Here is a 9,144-nt window from a genome sequence, read left to right on the forward strand (position 1 = left end):
ATAACCATAAATTAGCCCTAAATTTTAATACTCGTATTTGCGTACTACATTCGGAAATACGAACAGAGTATTAATTTGCAGACGCTACGAACACCGGTAGCATTCCTGTGAGGTCAGCGCAGTAGTGGCCTGGCGCCTCACATAACATCTGTAATGTGTAGGTAACCTAGTGTCGCCTCAACACTCGTGTACAATTCGCGCGATTACTTCCTAAAAATACACGAAAATTATTTTTTTGCAGACTACGAACACCAGTAGCATTTCCGTGAGGTCAGCGCAGCAGCACGATGCCTGACATAACATCTGTAATCCAATGCAATCTCCAGACTGGCCTCAATTCGCGCGATTACTTCCTAAAAAATACAAGAAAATTATTTTTTTGCAGACTACGAACACTGGTGGCACTTCCGGGAGGTCTGCGCAGCAGCACGACGCCTAATACAACATCTGTAATCTAATGCCACCTCCACACTCGCTTCAATTCGCGCGATTACTTTCTAAAAATACACAAAAATTATTTTTTTGCAGACTACGAACACCGGTAGCTTTTCCGTGAGGTCCGCGCAGCAGCACCACAGAATAAGTAATAGTATGCAGCACGCACGACGCCCGACATAACATCTGTAATCTACATAAAGGATGACTCACGTTAGACCGGGCCGTGACCGGGCCGGAGCTTCCGGCGCTTCGTTTTCTATGGAAAGCATCACGTGATCACCTGTCATGTCTTAGAAAAGTAAGCGCCGGAAGCTCCGGCCCGGTCACGGCCCGGTCTAACGTCAGTCATCCTTAATGCTACCTTCTCACTCCCCTCAATTCGTGCGACTACTTCCGAAAATACACTGAAAGTATTATTTTGCAGACGCTACGAACACCGGTAGCATTTCACTGAGGTCAGCGCAGCAGGCCTGATGCCTGACATAATATCTGTAATCTAATGCCGCCACCGCACTCGCGCACAATTAGCGCGACTCTTAGGTCCTAAAAATAAAAACTAAATTATTATTAAATTTATTATAAATTATTATTAAATTATTATATGTCAAACGGTACGAACAGGCACCTAGCATTTCACTGAGATCAACGCAGCGCGGCCCGATGATGCCTGATCTGAATTTGCGCGAAAATAGCAAAGACATATGTAACTCGGGCTAACTCCGTATAATAAGAATTACCCTTGTAATTTCACACAAAATTTTAAGGACAGTAGACCTTATTAACCTTAAATACGATAAGGCTACTGCTAAAGTCAAATAAATTCTGTCAAAATACAGAACATAGATTTGAGATGGAAAAAAAACCATTGAACTCGCAACACTGTTACCGTTACCGTAACCGACAACCGAATACTCAAAATTCAAAAGTAAAAACTAAAAAAAAAAAAACTAAAAAAAAGTCAAAATTCAAAACTGTTCAAGATTTCAGTTCTTGCGGCACGGCAGTTAGATATTAAGTTATTGTTATTTTTTACGTGTTATCGTTTGTAAATATATTTTTTAGAGGCAGTATGTGTCTTGTAAATCATGTGACATGAACTCGATTCCGGCAGAATATGAGTGCTTTGCACAAAAGAGCGAAGCTTACAGAGTCGGACCACGTTAACTTTGCACAAACTTGGCAGTAAGAATGCATAATAACTAACTAACTTAACTTAACTTGTAATTAACTTTCATGGCGCATTAGTTTTACACTGTAATGTCATGTAAATGTGTTTTCAATAAATAAATAAATAATAGGTACATATCCTTATACGCTCCATAAGTATTTAACGTATAGCACTTGGCATGAAAGCGTAAGTAGCCCGATTCCAGCTGAGTTGGAACCCTTTTGTATTTGTTGCAACGCGCACAGCGTTCTGCAATTTTTTTTTGTGATCAATGTATTATGTTATTTTTATAATAATGTATTAGTATTAGTGTATGTTAGTTTGTCCTGTTTGTATATAACGTATATTTAAATTGTGTGTATTCGCTGCAACAATAAAGACTGTAAGCCAATATTTTGACGCATATTTAATTATTTAACATTTAATAATTCGATTTTTATTCAATTTATGTATTAATGATATTATTTTAATTAAGTACATATATTATGATTAGTACTAGAAATGTAAAAATACACCTAGATTTAAGAATGTTGCAGTGCCCTACCAGGGTGTCATGTACCTACAAATGTATTTATTGTAACACCTGTATTATGATCAACATGATAGCAATAAAGATATGAAATGAAAACCATATATATAAATAAACATCATGATCTTGTGAATTTAATAATAAATTAATCATGTACCTCGATTGGATTTAGAATACCTGGAAGCCTGGCTTTAAACAAAGGTATACTTAGAAACCATCACTTAGTATTCTTTTACTGAATCAAAAACAGGAAAACCCTTGCGACAGCCGTTGCCGAAGCATACGCAACACTGATAAACAACATGCCCAAGGCCCACACGACCTAGGTCTATAAATACATCAGGAAATGCATCGCGGAACACTCCCACAAGGGTATGTAATGTGTAATGCCCTTAATGCGAGTTTCCTGATGCGACGTAAGGTGGTTAGAAAACGGACGGCGTAGTTAGCAAAGCGACGCGTATATTTAAATACGCGATAGGACAGGTGACAATGAAGTGTCAAACTGATAACTATATTGCGATAAAATGATAATATTATTATTGTAAAGCCCCATTAAGACGGATCAAGGACTTGCATCACTTGCATACAATATGCGATACATTGCTAACTACAGACTGTACAGAGTACAATGAATTCAGTCGATCGACCAAACACCGCAATGTAACAAAAATCGCATGCAATAGAGGCGACGATGCTAAATGTGTAGGGAATCGAAAGATTAGATGATAGGAAGAAAAAAAAGGTTTTCTTTTTTAGCAAGCAGGAAAGCGTCTACAGATTTTGAAAATTTAAAAAAAAACAAATGGAGTTGCTCGAGCGCGTCAGATATTGGTAGTGTTAGTTTCGCAACATGTCTCTGATAATAAGGGTAATTATGTTAATCTGCCGGTTTAAATAGGCAGGGTGGCCATACGGAAGGTTCGAAATTACGAAAAAAAAACTTACTCGAACGCGTCAGATATTCAAAGGGGAAGTTAAGTGGACCCTACAAAAGTGTCTATTTCAATAATCTGACGACTTCAGTGATCCACAAGCAAATGGCGAGCCACAAAGTTGCAAAAAAACCCGCCATCTAGAAATATTCGAAGGGAAAAGAGCCGGGCGCATTAAACTTCATAAACGATTTTTGACACTTCTGCTTGCTCAAATCGGCAGATTTTTTTAATTAGTTATTCTTGCACTATTCCCTTAAAAAAATATCCAAAGCTTAATCTGACGCGCTCAAGTGACTCCAAAAATCACCTCTTAGGCTCCCCGACCACAAGTTCTTTATTCATCTAAATAGGGCTTAACGTCGCGTCGTCGCGGGCGTCTGTTACTTCAGTCAGGAAAACGTGTACATTTTAGGACAAGGCTTTAGTTTATAGTTCTTCAAAGGACTGTCTCATTTCAAACAAGAGAGAATCATACTATCTTTGTCTTACACCAGTACTAGCACCCAAAACAAAGAAATTGGTTTGACCAACTATAGTTACAAGCCGATGGTCAGTTAATATTGTTTGTCCTGTGAAGTAGCGTATCATCGTTGAAATCGTTGAAAATGCTTCCCGCTTCAAACGGATTTTTTGCTCATCATTTCAAAATCTCATTATTTATGGTTCATCAGTTTCGATAAAATTGCAAGTAGGACAGTTCGCCTGTGTCGGCTCTTACTGCCTATCTGACACAGCTTCACATCACAATACAAATCCTTTATCATGTCGTAAACACGTGATAAAATACTATAATCTGCGGCCATCACCCGTCGCTTATTTACACAATCATGTCTAGGAAGCAGGAAGGAACACAATGCAATTATGACACATTTACTACAATCTCAGTATATCTATTTATAGCCAACGTTTGCAGAGTAAAATAAAATATTGCGTAGGGCTCGGCTATATTGCTCATGGTGAGCATATGAGTCGAACGCTTCAAATGCTTGGCTGCACCTACAACCTACATTTGTCAGATGGTCGGGATTCTTTGGATCTCGAAATTTCTTATGATTCCCGACTTGTTCTTATAAAAATCTCTCGGCAAAATGCGTCTTGAGGAGCCAAAGCTTTATAAAATTAGGTACAGTTAAGGTCATAAATAATAATAATAATAATTGTCTAAGGTACACATATTTTTGAAACTTTGGGCTTATATATATATATATATATCGTGTTCACATATTTTTGAGCCATTTGTCTGGATCGATATTTTTGCCTTCGACTGTACTACTACTACTACTCCCGACATGAGCTTCAATCCCGACATTTTTTAATTTATCCAGATATTTTTGTTCTTCGATCTGCAAACCCTATGAGTACCAGTGAACTAGGTACATCTAGATCCTTAATCGAGCGCACTTACATTTAAAGCATCCATATCCAAAGGTCAAAGTTGTGAGACTTGTGAGCCATAACGCTGGATGATAAGCAAAACCAGCCGCTTATCATCGGGTAGGCTGTTTGTTTATTTACAACCAGTGTCGAAAATTATAATATTTTTTTTATATCAATTGGGTTCTTCAGGCGTTCGACTAGATTGTTTCTGCACGTGTAGCGATATGAATAGCGGCTTGCAGAATAAGATACAACGATTGTCGCGTGATAACTCGACAATTATATATTACAGATGTAGAGGAACGCGAGAAGAAACGGAGTTGTGACATGACCAGGTTTCCTTGATTTTCACAATATCACCTTGCGTATTCCCAGCAATTTAAAATAATGAACAATTCGAAGAAAAGTATCAAGAGCGAGCGAAGGCCGCGAGACCACATGTGTGTCAAACCGTCGGTTTGGCATAACCTTACTTTTATCAGATCGGATCGGATATATTTATTATAATTATTACACATTTTGTAACATTGTTTAACAAACAAATTTTATGTTTCTTTAACTTCACACTTGTTTGTAGTTTTTCGAGACTGATTGTAATCAAATTTAACAGCCATCTTTTTAATGGTTGTTTAAGTATCAACATATTAAAATTAGTTTTATTCTAATAATGTTTCAAATCGTGGCTGTATGCCTTGCCTTTGCCATATACATATGCCTCACACAAAAGGTTTGTTGTTCTAAGGTAATGTTTAAGTTAAGCTTCCATTGCATGAGTATAAGTTAAGCATGCATGCCGATTTGTTTTCCGAATGTAACTACATACTTTATGTTTTGTTGTTGATATTAGTGACAAACAACGTTCGGATATATCATGTAGGGTGACTGCTAGATATAAAGTTATTTTGGCCACTCCTAACAAATCAGAAAGAAACAAGCCAATGAAGCGTTTTATTATTAAGAGTAGCCAATTACTATTGTATGCAGTGGCTCATAACTATAGCAGTCTCCCTACTTTAAAACCTTTAAGTACAAGTTATGAGCAGCATAAACATATTTTAACAATGTAAGTACAAGTGATGACCTTTGATACGTAAGTTTGACAAATTGGCAACACCATCGATTGACCCTCGCTGCTCGGATATTGTCGATAATAAATTACTTTATCGATAAATCGGTGGACATGACTCCATACATTATTTTTATCGAAAGACTAACCTCGAGTAAATGTATCGTCATTTTTTTGTTGATAGTATATTTTTTAATTATTTTAATTAAAGTTTTCTCCTTTTTGTTTTATATACATGTCGTTTTTATTGCAGTTACATGCTATTTGATACCACAAACAATGTCAAAACTCCATGATATACCTACGCGAAGTTTATTGTAAAAACCCACCTACCTACCTAAATAGTCTACCTACTAACCGCGCCCATCGCCCATACCTAAACAAGAGGACATAGTACATTTGGAAGATAGCTACATTGCACGTACGTAAGTACTAGACTGATATAAAGTGATAGATACATAGATAATATAAATAGGTGCTAAATGTACTTTTCATTTATTCAACATTTTAGTCACACGAATCCGCCGCTAAAATGCCGCTTCGCTCCCATACAATCGAAGTTACGCTCCGATTTTAAAACACATACATTTTACATTTTACATAGACATTAACGTAACATATATCTATATCTGATACTAGTTTTCGTTGCTAAAAATTTTTATACAAAGAAAATAGAGCGTTAAAGCGAAATAGAGATTTTGTAATTATTAATAATTTCTTTGTACTTATTACAATTTCTGGCAACGAAAACTAGTACCAGACATAGATATATGTTGCTTGAACGTTCATGTCAAACTTCATCTTATTTCAGAATGCTGTTTTAAAATAAGAGCGTAATTTCGATTGTATGGCGGCGATTAAGGGTTCCCCCACATACGGCGTCGACGGCTTTTTCGCTCTTATTGTGCGGACATAAAGCTTTTTCCTATCGGCTTTTGCCGAATGCGCGTCGATATACAGGGTGGCTAAAAAATGAAGTGCATTCCCGTTGCCAGGGAGCTTTTGGGATTATACTGAACAAGTTTTACTATGGGACCAACCGCGAAATCGCAAAAAAAAAGTTACTCTCCCATAGAAAATGGACCAGCCAAAATGTATGAAATAGCCAAATTATTTTTCGCGATTTCGGGGTTGCTCCCATAGTAAAAGTTGCTCAGTATAATCCCAATATCTCTCTGGCAACGGGAATGCACTTAATTTTTAACCACCGTGTATAGGGGGCACCTACGAGCATAAAATGTCAAAGTCAAGTGCAAGTTTTAGATTTACGCCACAAGGCAGAAACTCCAACATGGAAACGTATAATACTTATAGCGAGGCTTCCAATTTATACAACAGCAAATCGCATTTATTAAATTACGTTAATATTTATAGATTCGTCCGGACATTTCCGACTTTTATTTATTTTTCTAATCTACCATTAGGTATTTGATGTTCAGCTATTAATTTTTTATCGAAATGTCAATATAAACAACGATTCAACATTCCTTACATCTGCGGCGCGTCAACTCCAAAGAAAAAATTATAAACAATCAATGAATAATAAACAGAGAACATCATGTTTTCAATTAGTAACTGCCAATTTGATGATTTAGTACACGAATCACTGGGGTCAAAAGATCGCACGCCAAAATTATTAGCGACGTAATTATTTACATAATCGGTTTAATTTTATGCTTCACTTCCGAACTATTCTTGGTATGGTAGTATGTTCTTTTTTTAAATTCCGAACACGTATTTGGTTTTGTTATGTTAAGTAGTTACAACTGCATGTGGCATCGCAAATTTTGTGTCATGACCGCCATCACGAAAGGAGAAGTGTTTTATCAACTTCCTATGAAAAAAAAACTTGTAACAAAGCCAATGTTTATAGAATGGCCATAACAGCTATCTCACAAACATAAGCTGCTCGAAATTTCTTCAGCCCTTCTACAGTACTAGGCATTATCAGCAATATGCTGTGTCATGCGTCTATGATTTTTTTAAATGTTTTGTAATAGGAACAATTTGCACCGGGCTACGGCGTAGCAGCGTAGCACTCCTGCGCACTGGAAAAGTTGTCGGAGTAATATAATTGATTATTGGCAGTTATGAATTAGTACTCGTATATTTTTTAAGTAGTGCTATAATTCTGTTTATAGCTCTTAAACTATACATATTTTTGTAAATAATAGTACATTGATATATAAAACATAGTATATTTAAGAAACCCGAAGGAGTCGACCCGAAATTTTAAATAATAAAAAAACTATGTTCTCACAAGGGTGAGCACTATACTTATACCGTTGTGTAAAGATAACTATAGGCATATAATTTTACGTGTTAGTCAACATTACACACACAGCACGGCAATTTTCAAAACGTTTATTAGCAAAGCAGTTAATCTATAACCATAAATTATTGAAAATATAAGGTTGATTGCTTATGCACGATGTTTTCTGGCCGATACCGCGGTGTTGGTATTAACTATTAAAATAAATTTGGTTTAAGGCATGAGATGTGAGCGTTTAATTATTATTCTCTCAGCAATCTTGCGACGGACGGTCAAGCCCGTCCGCTTACAGTGATAACTTAACACCTCTGTATCACAAAGTTTATTATACGTGAATGTATTGGACTATGAGTGTCATTTAACTCACCTCAGTGTGTAAATTTAATACAGGCAATTAATTAAACCAGTTATAGAACACTTAATTATGACCCCGTAATTAATATTTGAAAATTTACCGAGCGGCAATATATTGCAACTACGAGACATAACATGACATTACGAGATACGAGCTTTCTATAGTAACCGCCAACAAACGTTCAGTTACTTTTACTTTAAAAAGCTCGTATTTCGTAACTTGTGTGTTGCTTTGCGGGCCGAATTATTTTGTATGGTAAATATTTTCATTGTATTTCTAAGCAAAATTTATCTCAATATAAAGCCTGACCAGTAATATATGATCATTGTCAAGAGGGCGCTGTTGTTGTGCATGTACAGGGTGACAGTTCAGTATAGTATGAAAAAATTAGTTCCAATGAAATTCCGCAACATGGCGCGTGATCATATATTCCTGGTCAGGCTTTACTTCTTAGGTCCTATGCTAACCATCGTTTAATTATTCGCCCGTATTGGATTTACACACTGTATGTTTTCTCGTAAATCACCTCTTTTATCGAACTGTCAACACGATAATATGGAGATCAATAAAAAATACCCGCTTATAATGTCAAAACCTACAGTTTCTAATTGTGATATTTCTTACCTACACAAGTTCCGAAAACTAATGCCCCATGTAGACGGTTCAAGAAGTTGCATGCAATATTCGATACATTGCTAACTACAAAGTACATAGATACAATGAATTCAGTCGTTTGACCAAATGCCGCAATGTAACGAAATTTACATGCAAGTCCTTGATCCGTCTGAATGGGGCTTATAGGTACCGTCTGGGATTCGAAAACATGACCACCGGTTTGCTAAACACTCACCATCGCTGGACTATCATCGTTCAGACTCAGTTACCTTATTATTTACGTTTATCGCTACCGCTTCTGAATTGCGACCCGTAGTCCTTTAGGTAAGTACGCATGTGGTGTGGTCATGACCTTATTATATTTCGGCATTGAAAGTATCGCGAAT

This window comes from Cydia strobilella, chromosome 2 (genome assembly GCF_947568885.1).
Source record: "Cydia strobilella chromosome 2, ilCydStro3.1, whole genome shotgun sequence".
NCBI classification, from domain to species: domain Eukaryota; kingdom Metazoa; phylum Arthropoda; class Insecta; order Lepidoptera; family Tortricidae; genus Cydia; species Cydia strobilella.